At 35.2% G+C, this 23,769-nt stretch overlaps 1 protein-coding gene across 2 annotated transcripts in view; it reads left to right on the top strand.

Moving 5' to 3' along the window:
- LOC100882449 (CCR4-NOT transcription complex subunit 6-like twin) overlaps positions 1 to 23,769 on the top strand; it is a 620,172-nt gene that overhangs the window by 1,991 nt on the left and 594,412 nt on the right. The gene's annotated exons all lie outside the window — the stretch shown is intronic.

Below are 23,769 nucleotides of genomic sequence, written 5' to 3'. Positions count from 1 at the left end.
TATTAATTAAAATATTTAGGGCTAATTTTATGGGTGGTTGGAACATTGTAGGGAGAGCCTGGGAACCTAGAGAGTGTTGGGGATGTTTACGAGGATCTAGGAATGTTAGAAAAATGGAGGAAAACTTAGGGTGTTAGGGGAATCTAGGGAGAACTTAGAGAGGATCTAGGAACTTATATTAGGATCTAGGAAGAATCTAGAGGGGCTGTTAGGAAAATCTAGGAGGAACCTAGATGAGCCATTAGGGGAATATAGTTAGAACCTAGGGGAACCAGGGAGAGCCTAGGTGGACCCTTAGGGAATTTAGGAAGAACCTAGGGGAACCAGTGAGAGCCTAGGTGGACCCCTAGGGAATCTAGGGATATTTGTGAACAATATAATAGTCTAATTAAGTATTTTAAGCAATTTCACCACATCCAGTTTTGGATTTTATTATAATTCAATATAAAATCAGTAAACACGTGACTGTGATAAAACAGGATAATGAAATTCTTATAGTTTTCCGCACGTGAGTTATACGGGGGTGTGAACGAAATGATCCTTGAATAAATAATTTATCAAGTTTGAACAATCGATTCGCAGTTTGCAAAGGACGAAGGTCGCAGAAAAAAGGTTTCCAAGCGTCGATGGGGTCTCGGGCAAGTAGGCCGGGCCGGCGAAGACCGTTTAGTGTCTTGGAGAGCACATTAGAGCCTACATAATTTAATTTCTTTTAACTTCGGGGTCAAGTGGGTGTGCCTGGGCGCAGGCGCGTTCAGATGTACGGGTGGTTACATTGTTGGCGGTAGGGGAATTGCAAAGAGGGCCAGAAGGGAGGGCGTACACTTCGCATCCATTGTGTTCCAGGATTTTTGCCAGTTGCCCGATTGCCTGAAAGGTCTTGGCTGTACCATTCCGTTTATCCATTGTTCTCTGACTTTTACTGTTCGCCACCACCGCGGTATTGTGCCAATCATTTCCTCCTCTTCCACAGGATATTTCCCTCGTCATCGTCGTCCTCCACCGTTCTAAGTCACGTCCCTCTTTTATAACGTCGGGGGTTGTTCTTTGCATCTACATTGAATCAAAACGTGCGATGAACGCCTGACCTTAAGGCCACTCGCATCTACTTCCGCCTCTTTCAAATTTCATCTACATCCCGCTTTTATTCGCCAGTCTTATGCTAGGTGGATCTTCTATGAAATTCAAATCCGAATCCCTGCATTTCACGAATACGATTCGCAACACCCACGTAATTTATTACATTTAGAGACACGACGATACGAGGTTTACGACACGAAGTTCTAGGAAATTTTAGGATCTGGGGAAGCTTTAGAATTCCATAAATTCCCTAAACCGTCCTAGGGATCTACTCTCCCCAGATGTTTACTAAATCCACAAGAAACTCTCGCGTTACATTCCAACATACCGTGCACGATAAAATGACCACATCAACAACGTCAATTAGCATATTAAACAGTACGTACAAATGAAATAACAGTTTATATAATTAAACGATGAAATAATCGTGAAAGGATTATCGTTCAATCGGTAATCCAATGAATCGACGATCGCGTTGAACGGTGGACTCGTGATGATGATTGGAAAGTTCAATCATCGTAAAGTCCATACTTTACGCGATAAACTACCCACACGATTTTCCTGTTGAGAAACGAATGTAGACACATTGCGGTATAACCGAGGTTACGGCAGTAGGAAATTTAAACGAATCCGCGACGAGCTCTCCAATTTACCTCGTCAATCGACACACGTGTGTTAGAGGACGGACGAAAGTTCGGGTTAACGGTGAACACGGAGACTGTTTAATTTCATGAAAATTAGCGGATTCGTGCACCGTTTGGGAGGAAAAATTATTAGGAGGCTTGTTGGAGATTTTCAAGCGTGGAGATTTAAGAAATATTTAGAAGTTTTGGTTGGGAGGTGGAAATTTTGATATTTGGTGGGAAGTATGGGGAATTTGGGATTTGGAAATTTTGGGACTAGGGAATTTTGGAATCAGGGAATTTCGGGACTAACACATTGTGGAACTAAAGAATTTTAGAAGTAGAAAATTTTGGAATTAAGTAATTTTGGAACTAGGGAATTTTGGAACTAACACATTGTGGAACTAAGGAATTTTAGAACTAAGAAATTTTGGATTTAAGTAATTTTGGAGGTAGGGAATTTTGGAGATACAGAATTTTGGACCTAGGAAATTTTGGAACTAAGTAATTTTGGAACTAGAGAATTTTGGACCTAGAGAATTGTGGAATTTTGGAACTAGAGAATTTTTGAACTAAGTAATTCTAGAACTAGGTAATTTTGGAGGTAGGGAATTTTGGAGTTATTTCCAAAATTTCCTAGGTCCAAAATTCTCTAAGTATTTTGGAACTAGAGAATTTTGCCCTAGAGAATTGTGGAATTAGGAAATTTTGGAACTAGGGAATATCTGAATTAAGTAATTCTAGAACTAGGTAATTTTGGAACTAGAGAATTTTGAACCTAGGGAATTTTGGAACTAGGGGATTTAGAAGTAGGTAATTTCAGTACTAGGAAATTTTGGAGCTAGGGAATTATGGAATTAGGGAATTTTGGAATTGGGGAATTGTGGAATTAGGGAATTTTGGAACTGGGGAATTGTGGAATTAGTGAATTTTGGAACTAGGGAATTGTGGAATTAGAGAATTTTGGAACTAGGGGATTTAAAACTAGGTAATTTCGGAACAAGGAAATCTTGAAGCTAGGGAATTGTAGAATTAGAGAATTTTGGAACTAGGGAATTACGGAACTTGCTAGTTTTGGAACTTGTTAATTTTGGAACTACGGAATTTGCTAATTTTGGAACTAGGGAATTGCGAAACTTGTTAATTTGGGAACTAGGGAATTACGGAACTTGCTAATTTTGGAACTAGGGAATTGCGGAACTTGTTAATTTTGGAACTAGGGAATTTTTTAATTTGGGTGTTAGAAAGTAAAAGTTTGGAAATGTAAAAATATCGGTATTTGTTAATTTAGAAAATTTTATCCTAAAAATGTAGTCATTTTTCAAATTTAAATATGAAAACTTTGTAAATTAAAAGTTTGGAAATTTGACATATATAGCATTTAAAACCCTTGGTATTTGCGTACCAAAAAAATACCAAACCTAGTAACTTCAACAACACAAAAGCTACACCTTACTAACCCACCAACTCAATTCCCCAAATTCAAAAAATCCCACAATCCGAAATTAGCAAATACCCCCCGTCCCCAAAACCTCTATTCGCAATTCCAAATTCCCGAGACCCATCTCCACAACCATATTGCCCCTCGCGGAATGATTCCCAGTAGAAAGCAGAGAACCGATCAGAAATAAATAAGAAAACCTTCCGTATAACCGGGAGGAATAAAAGTTGATCTCACGCGTCATCGACTCTCTCTCTTAGCAGCTACAAAAAAAAAAAACGAAGGAAAAGGAACGAAATTATAGCGATTCACTAGGTTGGCCAGTGGCACCTCGATCGTGTAATTACACGGGGCCCTCGGTCTGGGCTGCGTGTAATTGAGGACGAGTCTGAAAGGAGAAAGTGAACCGTGTTTCTGTCTGTCCGCGTGTGCGGATGTGTGTGGCACACGGTGTTTCGTGGCAGCAGGGGCTCACATATATGATTCATTCGTTATTCGTCGTGTACGGTGCTATTCAAAGAGCATGTACAAGCGGTGAATCGCGATCGCACGCGTTACGAATTCGTTTCGCTGCTTTACTGCGACCCCGTTCAACATCCTCCTTCTTGCGCGCCTTTTTTTCTCTCTTCTCGCCGCAGATGCGAAATCGAACGACGTTTCGAAAGTGTACGCTCGCTTCCGGGTAGAAAATCGACGAACGAGGCGAAAAGAGCCGGCGAGCATGGCGTATACACGTTTGGAGAGTACGGTCGACAAATCGGGCTTCCTTATTTTCTTTCGGAAAATCTGGTGACGGAGGAGGTGAAAGTATCGGTTGTTGATTTTTAGGGACTTTCGACGGCCTCGATATTTGGGATGGGATCAGAGTTTCGGATATGGAGATTTGGTGGGTTGGTGATTTGGGGAGATGGGGATTTGGGGATTGTTAAATTAGGGAAGCGTAGAATTTAGGGATATGGAGATTGGATGGTTGCAAAATACTGGAATCTAGGGGTTGAGATAGCTATTTGGGAATTTTAGAATTTAGGCATATAGGGGTTTGATGTTTGACTAATTTGGGGATTTAGGGATTTGGGGATTTGGGGATTTAGGGATTTGGGGATTTGGGGATTTAGGGATTTAGGGATTTGGGGATTTAGGGATTTGGGGATTTGGGGATTTAGGGATTCGGGGATTTAGGAATTTGGGGATTTAGGAATTTGGGGATTTAGGAATTTGGGGATTTAGGGATTTTGGGATTTAGGAATTTGAGGATTTAGGGAGTTGAGTATTTAGGGATTTAGGGATTTGGGATTTAGGGATTTGGGATTTAGGGATTTGGGATTTAGGGATTTGGGGATTTGGGGATTTAGGGATTTAGGGATTTGAGGATTTAGGAATTTGAGGATTTAGGAATTTGAGGATTTAGGGATTTTGGGATTTAGGAATTTGAGGATTTAGAGAGTTGAGGATTTAGGGATTTGGGATTTAGGGAATTGGGGGATTTGGGAATTTAGGGATTTGGGAATTTGGGAATATAGGGATTTGGGAATTTAGGAATTTGGGAATTTAGGGATTTAGCTATTTGGAGATTTAGCTATTTGGGGATTTAGCTATTTGGAGATTTAGCTATTTGGGGATTTAGCTAATTGGGAATTTAGCTAATTGGGGATTTAGCTAATTGGGAATTTAGCTAATTGGGGATTTAGCTACCTGGGAATTTAGCTATTTGTGGATTTAGCTATCTGGGGATTTAGCTATTTGGGGATTTAGCGATTTGGGATTTTAGGGATTTTGGGATTTGGGGATTTAGGGATCTAGAGATTTAGGGATGTGGGGATTTATGGATTTGGGGATTTAGGGATTTGGGGATTATCTATTCCGAGATTTAGGAATTTGGAAACTTCAAAATTTACGCATCTGGGAATTTCGGGGACTAGGAATTTGAAGATCTAAGGATTTGGTCGCCTGGAAATTAAAGAACATAGGTATTTGGGGATTTTCAAATTTCGAAAGTATAGAATTTAGGGATATAGGGATTGGATGGTTAAGTAATTTGGGGATCTTGGATTTGAGGATATGGCTATATCTGAATAGAATTTAGGGATATAGGGATTTGGCGGTTTACTAACTTGTGGATCCAGCTATTTAGGAGTTGAGGAGTTTGGGAATTTGGACATCTAGGAGTTTGGGGATAATTATTTTGTACTCTAGGGAATTTGATAATCTATGGATTTTGGGAACTTCGATATTTAGTGATTTCTTTTGAGAAGATACAACAATCATATTTATTATTTATTTATTAGATATCACCAAGATTATTTATTTCTTGCTTAATTTGAATATTATTATTATTTTCTTTAATAAGAGTTTTTATATTGCAATTTGCAATTTGATATGCTATGACTGCAATTTGATCATTTAGATGTTTGAGAACATGGAGCCTTGCAATTTTAAAGACTTGTGGTTTTGAAAATTGACAATTTGGGAATTTTGGCATTTTTTATCTCAAAATTTGAAAATTTTGACGTTTAAAAAATTTGGGAATGTGAATATTTCAAATTTGAAATTTGCAAAATTACAAAATTGCAATTTTAGAGTTTGAAAATGTTTGAATTTAAAGATTTGGGGGTTTAACAAAGTTTGCAATTCAATTTCGAAATTTGAGTTCAAAAATTTGGAAAATCTTGGAGCTTGAAAACTTTCAGAAATTGTTATAATTTGATTAATTGCACTGGAAAACCAGGAACTTTCAAAACTTAAAAAGTCAGAATTCCAAAACCTACTTCTTGTTAAATTTAAATTAATAATACAATCCATCACAAATTACGAAGACGAAAAAGTCGGTCGTCAGGTCAACATCTAACTATTAATAATTATCACTCCATAACATCTTCCTTCAATCCGTCTCACATACCAAAAGAGAAAAAAAATCACATCAATCTTAACAACAGTCACATCGTACAACAAAGTTCAAGATTTAATATCCCCTCATTTACATATCAGCCGTACATCAATCTCTGTTTAATGCACCGTCCCGAACAATATATCAAGAGCCAGGTTTTCACAAAGACGACAGTAATTTAATCCTTGGCGACATACCTTATCGCGTGTCTTACCAGCAGATATTCCTCAAACTCACCTTGCAAGTTGAATTAAACGGTGTAAACCCGCGTGCAGTATTTATCCAGTTTTTTTTTTATCCAAGACACTCCAGGTTTCTGTGTTTCGCCTGGAATCGCATTCGTTGTGGTTTTTGCGATCCGTCGAGCGCGATTCAGACGTGGGAAAGCGTGCGGTGTTTTCAGGCGGAAAACTCGTTGCACGTACCACGGTGGATACTTCTTTTTGAAAGGTGAACGCTTTTTATTGCCTTCTTCCGGAACTTGTTGAGAATTACTTCGTTCGTTAAGTTGAAAGGTTCGTTTCGAACGGAATTACGTCGATTCGAAAGGTTTGGTTGCATCTACCTACTCTCTCTCTCCTTCTTTGATGAAAATGCTTTATTCTTATTCTAAAATCGTTGGTGTGCAATTTATGGACTTAGGTGAACGGTATAGAGTCATACGGAGTTATATGTCTTGATGGAGTTATGTGGAGTTACATGTATTGATGTAGTGGAGTTATACGGAGTTATATGCATCACTCGTATGGAGTCATATGGAGTTATATCTAAATATATGTCACAATGGATTGGAGTCATATGGGGTTATATACACTACCGTCCATAAGTATCCGGACACAAACGAAATATGCATTCGCGTTGCATGAAAGTTATTCAAGTATCTGCAACAGTAACTAAAATCGATTTTTTTTTTGCGAAGATCAGAATACTGGAACGTTTTTCGATTGATAATTCTCGTTTGGAACTCATATCTCGATGGAAAAGAAGCTACAGACGAACTAAACCGAAACTGTCGAGTGCGTAGCGTTACCTCCATTCTTATCTCCATTGAGGGAACCTAAACATCTACCAACAGTTTACAAACACTTGAAACATATCGAAGAACCCTCCGAATACATTCTGCACCATAGAAACGAAACACAGTAGAAATTAAAATTTTTTTTAGAATCGAAAGCGTTTCATTAGATTCACAAATTTGGACTTTGTACTTCTGGACATGAAGTTTACTTTCACACTTTCATTGTATAATTTGTACTTAAAAATTAATTCTATTACGTTATGACACCTCAAAAAAGATAATAATAATTATTACAAATGATATGATAACCCTAAATTTCGTACAAAGTTCAACTATGTTTTATGTAACGAAACCAAGTGTCCGGATACTTATGGACGGTAGTGTATGTTGAAATAGATTGGAGTCATAAGGAGTTATATGTGTGTAATGATAGACTGGAGTTATATGGAGTTACATGGAGATATGTGTCATAATAGATCAGTGTCATATGGAGTCATATGTGATAGTGGACTAGAGTTATACAGAGTTATATAGAACGGTTCACTGGAGTCATATGGAGTTATATCTAAGTATATGTCACAATGGATTGGAGTCATATGGGGTTATATATGTTAGAATAGATTGGAGTCATAAGGAGTTATATGTGTGTGATGATAAACTGGAGTTATATGGAGATACATATCATAATAGATCAGTGTCATATGGAGTCATATGTGATAGTGGACTAGAGTTATACAGAGTTATATAGAATGGTTTACTGGAGTCATACGGAGTTATATAGGATAGTAGACTGGAGTCATACGAAGTTATATACATCACTAGTATGGAGTTATATGGAGTCATATGGAGTTATAAGCGATTGGTGCGCTCCTTACGGTGAATCTTGCTAGTAATCCCTAATACCTACAAAAGTATGTTTCAAAAACAATTATTTCTTGTTTCCTCTACAATTTATCAACGTTACCTGGTAACACATCTTGTGGGGACACATCTTTCATTATAAATAGCATTTATCATAAAAATTGTATATTGTTTGCCTTCTAAAAACGCAATTTAAGTTATTATTACATATCGTCATCGTACATAACAAAAAAAATAATTATTATTACCATTTTATTCTAAAACTTATAGTTTGAGAGCAGTTTTTTGAAGACTTGATGTTTAAAAGCAGTTTTTTAAAGACTTGATATTTAAAAGCAGCTTCTTAAAGCCTTACTAAAGGCCTCACCTAGTTTAATATAAATTTCAAAATGTAAATTTCACCTATGTTTTTTAAATCTATAAATATTGCAAACATTATAACTTTCTTAGTAGTGAAGGTCTACATCTTGAGTTTAGTATATCAGTTAATGAAAGGCCACATGTAAGTGACCATATACTAAGAGACTACTATAGACCCGAAGACAAATTGTTTCAGCTGGTGTACGTGTGTCGAGTACACTTAACTTGCTAAACTACTTTCATTTTTATCGAACGAGGTTACATAGATGATGAAGCGGAATGAATATACATGTGTCTGACCTTGGACTTGGTAGTCCTCATTCTTTCAACGCGTTCTCTCCATTTTGTTCGTATGAAATTAACCTTTCCCATTTCAATGTCTAAGTTCACTGTCTTCTCAAAAAAATTTCATTACTTAATTCAATTTTTTTTTTTAGAAATTATCTTTACTCATTCAGTTATCACACAAGTTTTTTCATTGTTATAATGCAGTATATACAGAATTTGCGTGTGCAGTAAGTGCACGAAATAAATGCAAATATAGGTTGCAGAATGACTCATTAATACTTCATGTGATGACTTCGTAATGGCAGCAATTATCATAATGGTTACGAGTTTGTTGAATACGTTTGATGACGATTTGGCAATGAAATTAATCATGTATCAGGATGATTTTACAATAAAATTGCGATGGAGGCATAATAATATTGTAAGAATACAACTAAACGGTGTAACATTTCATAATTTTCAGATTTTTTGTTGGTTACGTTGAAGGTTCTTTTCAAGGTTATGTGAAGGTCACATCAAGGTCATTAGCTTTGTTAAAAATAATTTCGGTTCAATTACTTTTAGTTTAAATATTTAGTTACGTTAAAATTTTTCTATTGAACTTGCAAGGAATTATGCACACACATATGTATAATTACACATATGTATTATTACACATATGTATAATTGTAACATAATTGTAATTGATTTCAAACAAATTTTCCAAGAAATATCAAACATGAAGAACGTATCTATTCCATATAATTACCCTAACCTAACCTAACCTAACATCTCCTCAACTGAACATCATTGCAGAATTCATAGCACATGTTTACAAAAAAATTTGTCAAAAAATATCAAACACGAAAGAAGTACCTATTCCATATAATTACCCTAACTAAACCTAACATCTGCCCAACTAATCATCATTGCAAAATTCATAACATAAGTTTACAAGGAAATTTGCTAAATAATATCAAACATGAAAGAAGTTCCTATTCCACATAATTACCCTAACCTAACATCTCCCCATCTAATCATCATTGTGAAAGTCATAACACATGTTTACCTAAAAATTTGCTAAAAAGTATCAAACTTGAAAAAAATACATATTCCCTGTAATTACCCTAACCTAACCTAACATCTCCTCAACTGACCATCATTGTGAAAGTTACAACACATGTTTACTCATAACACATATTCACAAAAAACTTGCCAAAAAATATAAAAGTTAGAAGAACACCAATTCCATATAATTACACCCATAATTTAAAGTAGCCTGTACATTATCAAATAAAATCGATATAATTGTCCTATCGTATAATCTGCTAACGCCACGTGTTTGGAACTTTCAGACCGAGACGGTCTCCTCTAAAGAACAGTTGGAAAGTTATACATTAACCGTGGAGTGTATATTACTGTAGATATACAGCTCAATTTGATAGCAATAGTGGTTGGAGCAGGTAGGATCGGGTACCTCACAAGTTGTAGCCACACGCGATTTCCTGCCTTTCTCCCTAACCAACGAACTCGACAAACGAAGCGAATCGAACGATAAGGTATTCACTTGACGCACACCACCGAACAGACATTAGATTGTACCTCGAATGCTGACTTATTATAAACGAGCTTTCTTATCTACCAGAACTGATCGATTAGACAGTTTGAAAGAGAAAAATAGAGTTTGAAAGTGGACAAATTTTACACTACTTTTGTACTTGTACTGCGGTGTTTGGAATATTAACGATCACAAATTGTATTGTATAATATTGGAGTGTTTTTGTTGCTTTTGTATGTGTGTTACATTTCTGGGGTGTTTTTGTTGCTGTTACATGTATATTATACTTCTGGAGTGTTTTCGTTACTCTTATACACGTTTTATACTTGAGAGGTTCAGGAGAGGTACTTAGGGAGACGGGCGAACTGGAGTGGAACGATTGTTTGCGGTTAAGAGGAAGGGATTTTTAAGCGAAATTTGCGAATTTGGTCTGCGAAGTTTTGGCGATGTGGCGGTTTAGGGATTTGGCAAGGGTGGATTTGGGTATTGTGATTTTGAGAATTTGAGTGATGGATGTGGGAATTTGGGGATTTGGAAAATTTGGAGGTTTGGGACTTTTGATGCGATATGGAAATTTATGGACTTGGGGATTTGGAAATTTAGAGATTTGGAAAATTGAAAATTTGGAGGTCTGGGAAGTTTTGATGTGATGTGGACATTTAGGGATTTGGGGATTTATGGACTTGGAGATTTGAAATTTGGAGGTCTGGAACATTTTGAAGTGATGTGGAAATTTGGGAATTTGGGGATTTGGAGATTTGGGATTTTTGATGTGATGTGGAGATTTAGAGATTTGGGGATTTATAGATTTAGGGATTTATGGACTTGGGGATTTGGAAATTTAGAGATTTGGAAAATTGAAAATTTGGAGGTCTGGGAAGTTTTGATGTGATGTGGACATTTAGCGATTTAGGGATTTGGGGATTTATGGACTTGAGGATTTGGAAATTTGGAGGTCTGGAACATTTTGAAGTGATGTGGAAATTTGGGGATTTAGGGATTTGTAGATTGGCGTTTTATGGATTTAGGGATTTGGAATTTGAGAATTTTGCGATTTGAATATTGGGGGTTTGACGTGGTGACTTGGAAGTTTAATTACTTGTATACTGATTTGAGAATTAGGAGATTTACACATTTAAAGTTTTGTGAATTTCGAGATTTACAAATTCAAAACCTGATAATTATCAAAACCTTGAAATGTACAAATCTAGAAGTTTAGAAATTCTTTAACCTTAACACTTGAGAACGTGATATCTCCCAACTCGTATAGAAACTTGAAACTTTCTCAGTTTGGGTATTGAATTTACCTAGAGCCGTGCTAAACCTCAGCGAACTAGAGTAAGTTTTCAGAGAGCCAAGTTTGTGAATTGAGGTTGAACGATTGTGTAGCATCGGAAGAAAGCGATTTTGAATGGTGGAGGACATAGTAGGCGCAGTGTAAGCTCTTTATAAGCTTCTTACATGCTGTTTCCTGCAACTGCTATCAATTTAGATGCACGTTTCGCTTTGAATTGTTCGACATTCTAATTGGCTCTTCGTCTTGAGGTTTTCTGTGAGCTTCCTGAATTTGTCAACTGAAACTTTTGTATTGAAAGTTGTTGTATTATTTGACATTTCATGTTATATTCGTGTTTCTACATTTTCATATTTTAAATAGAATATTAAATGTACATATGTGTATATTTATGGTACATGTGTGATATGTGACGTATGTATGTACATACGTGATATATGTGTTATATATGAATGTACACTGTTTATACACATGATATATATGATATGGTACATACAAATATGATACACACTATATATGTGACATTATACACACACACATGATATGTACATGTGATACACACGATATATGTGACATGACACATACACAGACGATACACACGATATATCTAACATGATTCAGCAAATAAGAATAATAACTGCTAAACGCAATTGGCTATTCCACTCTCTCTCGAGAATCTTCTGGGAACTATAGGTTAGGATACCTAGACTATGGTCCCTAGAGTCTTCATGGTTCCTAAGACTCCCAGATTCCATATCCATAGTTTCAGTCTCCAGTGCCTCTAAGTTCGCTAGGACCTCCACAGTCCACAGTCCCTGGATCCCTAGGTCACATCCCCACATTCTCTACAGTTCCTGAATTCCCTAGATTCTCACAGTCCTCGGAATCGCCATATTTCCTAGCTTCCAGAATCCCTACGTTCCCTTGGATCATCACAGTCTCTACTGTAGACAAGCCAGGAATTGGCGCGAAGGTCGAGCCAGAGTAAAAGAAGCCACTCGCTCCACCTAACCCACCGTGAACACTTCCAGTTACATTTCGGCAAATAAGAATAATGACAATAACTGCTGAACGCAATTCGCACTATCTCACTCTCGAGACGTTTGCCGACTGTCTTTGGCCTAATTGGTGTGCGGGAGCCAATATACCGAAAAGGCGTCCATTTTTCTATTCTGACCAATCGGAGCTCTAAACATGTCAGCCTTACGCGCCAACTCGTGGGTTGGCATCGGTATATTGTATATGCACATGACATATGTGACTAATGTGCATATACATACACATGTGATATATGCACGTGCGATGTATATATGTACATATATAAAATAGAAATATAATTATCATGCAAATTACAGGGGATACTAATCGATTGCTCTGTGATTAGTTTCATAATTGATAGTTGGAAGTAATTATTGTAACGTAACCATTAATTAATTAATCAATTAATTGTTATCACGATCAAACCGGTTCGATCATTCATTTTCTTCGACTATTCACTTCGTTTTATTCATTAATTGTGATTAATGATCGTAATCATTGATGACCGATCTTTTGTTGCACTCGTTGATTATACTTGATCATTAATTAAATTAATTGAAGGCTTCATTCTGTAATTTACATGAAAATTGCATTATACATTTTTTTTATCCCAAGTCACACAGAAGCTCGTAGAACAAGAATTTGTTTACAGAGATTCATGAAATAAGTATTTCTCGATAAAATTTTTCAAAATTCGTTAATAATTTCGTTCGTTACAGAAATATTACAATAAATCACTGTCGAATAAAAATTCGATAAATAATTTTCGAGATAAAAATTTATAAGCAATTTATAACAAAACTGACAAACATCGCAAAATTCATTTTTCAGTTTTTTAAACAAATTTGAAACCTCCCAAATAACAATGGTTTTCAGTCCCCATTAATTTTACGTATTTCACAACACATTTAGTTGATTCGATAAAATATCGATATTAAGAAGCAACCTATATTTTCGATAAACCGTCGAAAAATAATATTCATTAAAAACCAAAAAATTGTCCGAATATGTATTTAATTGCTTTCACCTCGCGTAACAATGTAATCGTACACCCGGCGAAAAGTTGTAATTTCAGTAATGAAATTTTCCAGCGAAGTTCATCTTTTCTTCTTTGTTCTCTTAGTTCGGTTACCGTTTCAATTTCATTATCTGAAAATTCAAAGTTGTTCCATCTTTCGTACTTCTTTCACGTGTTTCCTTTCCGTCCTTACAGTTTTAACGGAAAAAATGTTCCCTTTAATTAAACTGTAGATTCCTTCGTTGGCCGTATAATATCTAATTAATGAACAGTTAATTAAAAAGCGCTCTAAATTACCTTTTACTGAATGTTAAAATATAATATTCAGACGTTAACGGTTTTTTCATTCTTTTCGATTTAGAACGACGAGCTATGACGTTTTTTAATTATCGTGTTCACATAGTAACGTTTAATTTCTTTTTAATTAATGTAGTTAGTAGGATTTCATTTTGTAGTTGAAAATATTTCAATATGTAGAATAGAAATTATTTGGGTGAGAAATAAGGAGTGTTAGTTTATGCTTTGTGTGGAATAGAAATTTGGGCAGTTTGGGGAATGTGGGACAATTTGGGGATTTTGGGATTTGGGGATTTGGGGATTTGGGGATTTGGGGATTTGGGGATTTTGGGATTTGGGGATTTTGGGATTTTGGGATTTTGGGATTTGGGGATTTGGGGATTTTGGGATTTGGGGATTTGGGGATTTTGGGATTTGGGGATTTGGGGATTTTGGGATTTGGGGATTTGGGGATTTGGGGATTTTGGAATTTTGGGATTTTGGGATTTTGGGATTTGGGGATTTTGGGATTTGGGAATTTTGGGACTTGAGAATTTTGGGACTTAGGTATTTTGGAAATTAGGAATATTGGAACTTGGGAATTTTGGAATTTGAGAATTTTGGGACTTGAGAATTTTGGGACTTGGATATTTTGGAAATTAGGAATATTGGAACTTGGGAATTTTGGAACTTGAGAATTTTGGGACATGGGAATTTTGGAACTTGAGAATTTTGGGACTTGGGAATTTTGGAACTTGAGAATTTTGGGACTTGGGAATTTTGGGACTTAGGTATTTTGGAAATTAGGAATATTGGAACTTGGGAATTTTGGAACTTGAGAATTTTGGGACTTGGGAATTTTGGAACTTGAGAATTTTGGGACTTGGGAATTTTGGGACTTAGGTATTTTGGAAATTTGAAAATCGTGAATTTGTACATTTGGTAATTTGAAAATTTGAGTATTAAAAATTTGGATATTGGAAAACTGAGAATTTGTAAATTTAAATATTGGAAACCTGAAAATTTGTAAATTTGTAAATTTGAAAATTGAGAATTAGTAAATTTGGAAATTCGAATTTTGAAAATTCAAAAAGTTCCACTTTCAAAAATATCCCTATTACAAACTCAAAGAACATAAGTATGCATAAATTATAAAACGTGTAATCCATAAGTTTATAGATTTTATAAACCAGTAGGTCGGCGAGTCTGTTAATTAGCAAAGAACGCCGATTGGAGATCAACAAGTATTAGTAATTAACGTGGTTAGTAAGATTCAAATTGACCAGTGTAGCCAGTTATCGACGTAGCAACGATTGCAGCCTGGAGCGTGATTAAATTACGGAAATTAACAGTGTTGTTATTAAATACCGCTAATAACTACCTCAAGGGGTTTCCATCTTCTTTTGGGTGTAGACTCTGCTCTATAAATTTAACTTGCTGTAATTTGTATCAATGAGAAACTCGTAATTCGTTTAAATAATATTCCAAAGATCTTTCATCTAATAGGTAATTTCAATATTCTGAAATTTTCTCTACCTTTTCTTTCCATAGCGTATAATCTTCGAAGTAATTAAAATTTTTTAAGATTTTTAAGATTAATTTCCTGTTTTTTGTTTGCATCGTACAGACATTCAGGCTAGCATATTAAGCTATGTGTATACGTTTGAACATGAAATTGGATTTTTGTAATTTTTGAAATTTGGGAATTTTGGGATTTTTGGATTTTGAAATTTGGGACGTGAGATAATAGAAATTTTGATATTTGGATAGTTGGGGTTTCTCGGAATTTAGGGATTTGGAAATTTGAGTTTTTTTGAAAATTTAAGGATTTGGAAATTTGAGTACTTTTGAAAATCTGGGAATTTGGAAATTAGGGGGTTTTGAAAATTTAAGTATTTGGAAATTTGGGGACTTGAAAATTTGGGGCTTTTGGAAGTTTGGGGACTTTTGAAAACTTAGACACTTAGAAATTTGAGGACTTTTAAAAATTTAGTAAATTGACCATTTGGGGTTTTTTGAAATTTAGGAACTTTTAGAAATTTAGTTTTTTAATATTTAGGGATTTAGGCATTTGTGAATTTGGAAATTTAGGAAATTTGGGAAATTTAGGACTTTTAGGAAGTTTAGGAAATTTATAAAATTGACAAAATTGACAACATTTATAAAATTTACAAAATTAACAAAACTTACAAAATTAACAAAATTTACAAAATTTACAAAATTAACAAAATTGACAAAATTGACACAGTTGACAAAATTGACATAATTGACATAATTGACAAAATTTATAAAATTGACAAAATTCACCAAATTCATAAAATTTACAAAATTCATAAAATTTACAAAATTTACAAAATTTACAAAATTTACAAAATTTACAAAATTTACAAAATTTACAAAATTTACAAAATTTACAAAATTTACAAAATTTACAAAATTTACAAAATTTACAAAATTCACAAAATTCACAAAATTCACAAAATTGATAAAATTGAAAAAAATGTCAAAACTCTCAAAAATTACTAATCTTCCAAAATTGTTTAAATTTCCAAAACTATAAAAATCTCAACAGCAGTAAAAATTTCCAAAATGCTCAAAATTCCAACCTATCCACCGACCCTCATAAACTTGTCCTATAGACCCTTCAGAATGCACTCGACATACCTGTCGCATCCCCGCATTATCCCGAACGAGCAACATAAACGACTGGTCGTATATAATACATGGCACATAGTTGATCGCATCTCTATGCGGGATTCTGAATTCTGCGGGAACGATCGAGAATTTCGAGAACGATTTGGTAGGTTGTCCGCGACCGCAGACAATCTGGACGATTGTCAGAGATCGTCGAGTAGAAATTCGAGCAACCGTCGCGGAAGAATCGAAGCTGAAACGGCGGCGACAAGAACGAAGCGGCGGAAAGAAATCGAAGAGACGTTTTCGGGTAGCGTGTATAAGCGAAATGTAAGCGAAAATACAGAAGGAAGAGAAATCTGGGAAAGAATGACTTCTGTGGCGACGTTCGAGTGACGGGCTGCGTCCAAAGTTTTCGTGGAATAATGGCACCGCGAGCGGAAACGAGCGTTCTAGTGCGCGTTCCAACAAGCGGAAAGATTTCGAGAACAGTTTCTGACAAACAAGCGGCGTGAGAATGTACGATCGAAACGGCCAAATAGATAGAGTCTTTGCTGGTTTTCTGTATTGCTTTATATTTGTTTTAAAATTTGGTTAATGAAATATAGGTATTTTTGTTGGAAGATTAAATTAAATGTAGACGAGTTGAGTTAACTTTTTTGAACTTAATCTGACCAAAGTAAGGTAGTCTGATCTAAGTGTTCAGATACATAATTTCATCAGTGGAACCTTGTACTGCTGTTCGTCTTTTGAAACTAACCTAATCTGACCGAATTAAGCTAGTCTGATCTAAGAGTTCAGATACATGATTTCATCAATGAAACCTTGTACTGCTGTTTGTCTTTTGAAACTAACCTAATCTGATCAAATTAAGCTAGTCTGATCTAAGTGATCAGATACATAATTTCATCAGTGAAACCTTGTACTGCTGTTCGTCTTTTGAAACTAACCTAATCTGACCAAATTAAGCTAGTCTGATCTAAGTGTTCATATACATAATTTCATCAGTAAAACCTTGTACTGCTGTTTGTCTTTTGAAACTAACCTAATCTGATCAAATTAAGCTAGTCTGATCTAACTGTTCAGATACATAATTTCATCATTGAAACCTTGTACTGCTGTTTGTCTTTTGAAACTAGCCTAATCTGACCGAATTAAGCTAGTCTGATCTAAGAGTTCAGATACATAGTTTCATCAATGAAACCTTGTAATGCTGTTTGTCTTTCGAAGCTAGCCTAATCTGACCAAATTAAGCTAGTCTGATCTAAGTCATCAGATATATAATTTCATCAATGAAACCTTGTACTGCTGTTTGTCTTTTGAAACTAACCTAATCTGATCAAATTAAGCTAGTCTGATCTAACTGTTCAGGTACATAATTTCATCATTGAAACCTTGTACTGCTGTTTGTCTTTTGAAACTAGCCTAATCTGACCGAATTAAGCTAGTCTGATCTAAGAGTTCAGATACATAGTTTCATCAATGAAACCTTGTAATGCTGTTTGTCTTTCGAAGCTAGCCTAATCTGACCAAATTAAGCTAGTCTGATCTAAGTCATCAGATATATAATTTCATCAGTGAAACCTTGCACTGCTGTTAGTCTTTTGAAACTAACCTAATCTGACCAAATTAAGCTAGTATGATCTATGTGTTCAGATACATAATTTCATCAATGAAACCTTGTACTGTTATTTGTCTTTTGAAACTAACCTAATCTGATCAAATTAAGCTAGTCTGATCTAACTATTCAGGTACATAATTTCATCGTACAAATCTGTTAATTTTAATTATTATTTCAAACCTAACCTAACCTAATTTTGTCTAGCTGACCCTTAAATAATAAATATTTTTGTTATATACATCTCTTTATTTTTGTTTCAATTCGAAATAAAACCTAACCTGACCCAAGTATAATTCATGATTCCGCCATTTTGTTTAAATTTCGTACATAACGTAACCTTGTCACTCACATATATTTGTTCGTCTTTGAACTTCAAATCTAGCTAAACTACTTTGGTAAGTAACTTCATCATTTATACTTATTTATTCTTGACTAAATTTCAAATCTAACCTAATCTATCATGGTATATGTCTTCATTATACATTTCTATTTGTTCTTATATAATGTATTAGTATTAGCTCTGACCAAACCTGAGTTGCAACATAATTCAATGTATTTCTATTTATTCTTTTATAAACTTCAGCCTAACCTAACCTAATTGACATCACTTCGATTTATCTGAATTTCAAATCTAACCTAACCTGACCTATCATAGTATATGTCTTCATTATCAATTTCTATTTGTTCTTATATAATGTATTACTATTAGCTCTAACCAGAGTTGCAACCTAATTCAATGTATTTCTATTTATTCTTTTATAAACTTCAGCCTAACCTAACCTAATTGACATCACTTCGATTTATCTGAATTTCAAATCTAACCTAACCTGACCTATCATAGTATATGTCTTCATTATAAATTTCTATTTGTTCTTATATAATGTATTACTATTAGCTCTAACCTGAGTCGCAACATAATTCAATGTATATCTATTTATTCTTTTATAAACTTCAGCCTAACCTAACCTAATTGACATCACTTCGATTTATCGATATCGATCGATACGCGTCGATAACGTTATACATAACATTTCGATATTCGTCGATAACCATCGATCGCAGTTCGATATCGATCTATATTCATCGATATAAGCATTTCAACACGTACTCATACATATTTCATCGCTGCATTATGCCAGTGGAATTATCGATTCGCGTCACGGCTAACAAAGATGTGCTCGTAAAAAAAAGAAACGAACGAGAGAAACACGGGGCTATCGATGAGATACACGTTAGCCATCGTAAAACGCGACGCGAAATTACCGATAAATTTTTAGGTGAGGCACGCAATCGGAAATCTATCGTGATTGATAACACCGGTGCCATTTGTTATCTCGATTTTGTCAGCTACTGAGAAAAAAAAACAGCTATGTCGCGTTACTTTTTCGGCCGATGTCCCGAGCGATTTATAAAAGCGATGCATCAGCCGCATATTTGACAGAAAAAGCCTCGTACGGTGCTAAACTTGCAGCCAATTCTGTCCATAAAACAGTCAAAATATATTGATTTAACGATTTTTCTCTTTCCTGCTGCTTCTGTAAATCATGCGTCGTGAAATATGACACCGTGCCAATGTCTTGAGATCATTGTTAATACAAACTCTTGTTATATTGCCGTAGGCGGAGTTGGGGGCGCTGAATTTAGTTATTAGCGGCATTTGGATATTTGTTTTTATTGTGCAGTTGGTGGAGATATTTGAAAGTGCGATGTGGTGGAAATTTAGGGATTTTGGAAATTTTGGGGATTTTAGGGATTTTGGTAATTTGAGAATTTGGAGATGTACGAATTGGTGGATTTTTAAGATTTGAGAATTTAGGGGTTTTTGGAGATTTAGAGAATTTTGGAGATTTCTGAAATATGGGGAATTGGGAACTAGGGAATTTTGGTATTTAGGGGATTTGAGGAATTCGCGAATTTAAGGATTTAGTAATTATGGGAATTTGGAGATTTGTAAATGAGGAGTTGGAAATCCGATAATTTCAAAATTTGAAAACTTGAGAATTTTGCAACTAGGGAATTTTAGGATTTAGGGAATTTGGAGACCTTGCGAATTCAGGGATTTAGTAATAATGGGAATTTAGAGATTTGTAAGTGAGAAGCTGAAAATTTGTGAACTTTAAAACTTGAGAGCTTGGGAATTTGGGAACTAGGAAATTTACAAACTTGGAGAATTGAGAGCTAGGGAATTTGGGTATTTAGGGAATTTAGTCAATTATGAAGGTTGTGAGAATTTAAAAATCTGGAAATCTCAGCGAATTCGAAATTTTCAAATTCAAGAACTACATAACTTGAAGATTTGCAACCTCCCTAACTTGAAAATTACCAAATTTGAAAATTGGCGGAAAAATATCGAAGCAAAATAACGCGCCAACGACTTCTAATTTCCACCAAAGAATAAAATGGAAATGGGACGATGCGAGTCTGATAATTTGATTGTCTCGAGCGCAAACGATAGAAGCGTGACAGAACAAAGAGGGATCATCCGAAAGGAAAGATGAATATCAGAAGTCAAAGTTGTCTGTAAGATGCTTCATTCTTCGCAACGCTTTCCGTTTGTGAAAGAAAACTCATCCCGGCGGGATTGGATTCCGATTTCTCGTCGAGCATAGAAAAAGCAACGACGCTGACGACGCCGACGCCGACGACAACTGCAAAACGGAGGGAGAGTGAAAGCCGACGCATTGTTCCTTTTCTTTTTTCGCGACGCTGAATACGAATCGCGGCACGTGGCGCAGACACCTGCGTCGAGACACCACGTTCACCGTCGGAAGGATAATTTTTCCCCATGGAAACAAACGCGCTACGTGCTCGGAAATCTCGATCGTTCGATTCGATATCTCACCGTGGACTTTTCCAATTAGGACCGCGCCAAGATTCATGGCGATGCAACCCCCTGCTCTTCCGCCTCCTTCCCTTGGTTCGTGAATATCATTTTCTTCCGTGTGTCAGCAGACCCCCTGTTATCGATGACGTTATCGATAAATATCGATCATGTTGATATTCTGTCGATAATTCGATGTGTTGACGTCGAATTGTTAGTTTTAACTCGATGTGCTGATAATATCGATACATTATCGATAATTCGATCTATCAATAATATTTATCTATTATCAATTGTATCGATTGTAATCGATTATTTGATATGTCGATAGCATCATATTAACATCGATAATTCGATATGTCGATGATTTCAAACTAAGTTCGATAATTCGATATGTCGATGATTTCAAACTAAGTTCGATAATTCGATATATCGACAATATCGCACTTTAATCGATATTTTGATATATCGACAGTACCGCACTGTAATCGATACTTCGATATATCGACAATATCGCACTGTAATCGATACTTCGATATATCGAAAATATCGCACTGTAATCGATACTTCGATATATCGACACTATCGCACTGTAATCGATACATCGATATATCGAAAATATCGCACTGTAATCGATACTTCGATATATCGACAATATCGCACTGTAATCGATACATCGATATATCGAAAATATCGCACTGTAATCGATACATCGATATATCGACAGTATCGCACTGTAATCGATAATTCGATATATCGACAATATCGCACCATAATCGATACATCGATATATCGATAATATCGCACCATAATCGATAATACAATATATCGACAATATCGCACTGTAATCGATAATACAATATATCGACAATATCGCACTGTAATCGATAATACAATATATCGACAATATTGCACTGTAATCGATACTTTGATATATCGATAACATCGAACCTAGATCGATAATTTGATATATCGATAACATCGAACCTTGATCGATAATTTGATATATCGATAACATCGAACTGACACCGATATATTGATAATATCGCAAGATTATTGATATAAAATATCGTTATAATTCAATACATCCATAAACTTATAATATCAAACCACAATCGATAACTCGTTATAACATTGAATCATTATCGATAGCTCGATAAATTAATATTACCCAATATGCAACCTCTAGTTATATTGCCTCCAATATCCAGATTCGGATAATTCTTGAATAATACAAACACAAATGAAGCAGTATCAAAGATGAAGTACAATAACATTTATTTATCAAACAAGTTAGATTAAATTTCCATTTGAAACAACACAAAGCTCACGTACAACGCCGTCATGTAAACGCACAAACAAGTTTACAACATTCGACGCAGAACTTTCACCGTAGATAACATTTTCACCGCTACTATTCCATCGTATTTTCTCTAAGTGATATTGCTTTGTTCCTCGAGGGCCGCGAACAAAATTAAACTTTAGAATTGTCGTGGTTTAGAGACATTATTGGGAAACTGCAAAAGTTTGCGCCCTCCACCTTTACTCGAGTAATGTCGTGAAAACTATAACGTCTTATTAATGGCATCTACTTTTAAACTAAGATTTTTATGATACCGATAGTTTCACCCGTCAATAACCATCTAAGTAGTATAATACTATCTTTACACTTCGCTGATTTCAAAACTGATCGTTTTACACCACTACCGTTATTTCCCTGCGTCGTCGGGTTACTTTACGGAATTTTTTATTTTGAAGGTTTGTGATGCTTTTACATGTTTTCAAATTCTCACATTTTTTTGTACTCAAATGTTCAAAATTATGTGTTACAAATTTCCCAAATTTCCAAATACAATAATTTTCAAATTTACAAATTTCTAATTTCCTAAATCCCCAGATTTCTAATTCCCCAAATCCCTAAATTCCAAATTCCAAATTCTAAATTTCTCAAACTTACAAATTTCCAAATGCTTTATTTTTTAAATCTGCAAATCCCCAAATTCTGCAAATTTCTAAACCCTCAAATTCCCCAAATTTCTAAGTCCCCAAATTCCCTAAATCTGAAATATCTAAATCCCCAAATTCTGCAAATTTCTAAACCCTCAAATTCCCCAAATTTTTAAGTCCCCAAATTCCCTAAATCTGAAACACTTAAATCCCCAAATTTCTCAAATCTTAAATATCTAAATCCCCAAATTTTTAAGTCTCCAAATTCCCCAAATCTTAAATACCTAAATACCCAAATTTCTAAGTCCCCAAATTCCCCAAATTTTAAATACCTAAACCCCCAAATTTCTAAGTCCCCAAATTCCTCAAATCTTAATACCCAAATCCCTAAATTTCAAAATTCCCAAATTTTGATTTTGCAAATATTTAATGTACACACTAGAAATTATACATACCGCAACAATTATAGGGAAGTGTGAAGGTGGTTTTGGAAAATAAGTGGGTTATTCACGCTCGATAATCGTCAAAGAGTGAGGTTAGGTTATTTCCCGAGACACCCTAAGGTTTGCTGTGAAGCATAGAAATTCGGCATGGCGGTGTCGCGGGCGAACTGCAAAGAGGAAGCACGATTTCACGAGCTGACTCGTCCTTTGACTTCTAACTGTTATTAGAAGGAAGAATCGTATCTACAGAGAACTTGGAACATTCTACATTTTCGGTTCAAAGATTACTAACATACACGGGGTGTCACATTAATTCTCTTACGACGTCTCAGTAATAATTTTCAAAATATCAGGTCAAACCTTTTGATCTACCTTTGAGATAAACCTTTTGAGTGTGAGAAATATTTATTCAATTGCATATAATTTTTTGACCACAGATTATGAAGTATGACAAATATTGAGAGTAATGAATAAATGCAAAGGAAATAAGGAATAAAATTGGCTTTGTTTGTTTTAGAATACAGGAGATGACGTTTCAGTTTCATTTTGCATAAGTTTACTATTTTATAGTTACTTTACTATTTT

The sequence above is a fragment of the Megachile rotundata genome, chromosome 16 (assembly GCF_050947335.1).
Source record: "Megachile rotundata isolate GNS110a chromosome 16, iyMegRotu1, whole genome shotgun sequence".
In the NCBI taxonomy this organism is placed as follows: domain Eukaryota; kingdom Metazoa; phylum Arthropoda; class Insecta; order Hymenoptera; family Megachilidae; genus Megachile; species Megachile rotundata.
The sequence above is the reverse complement of the archived record's forward strand: the minus strand, read 5'-3'. Positions and strand labels throughout refer to the sequence as shown.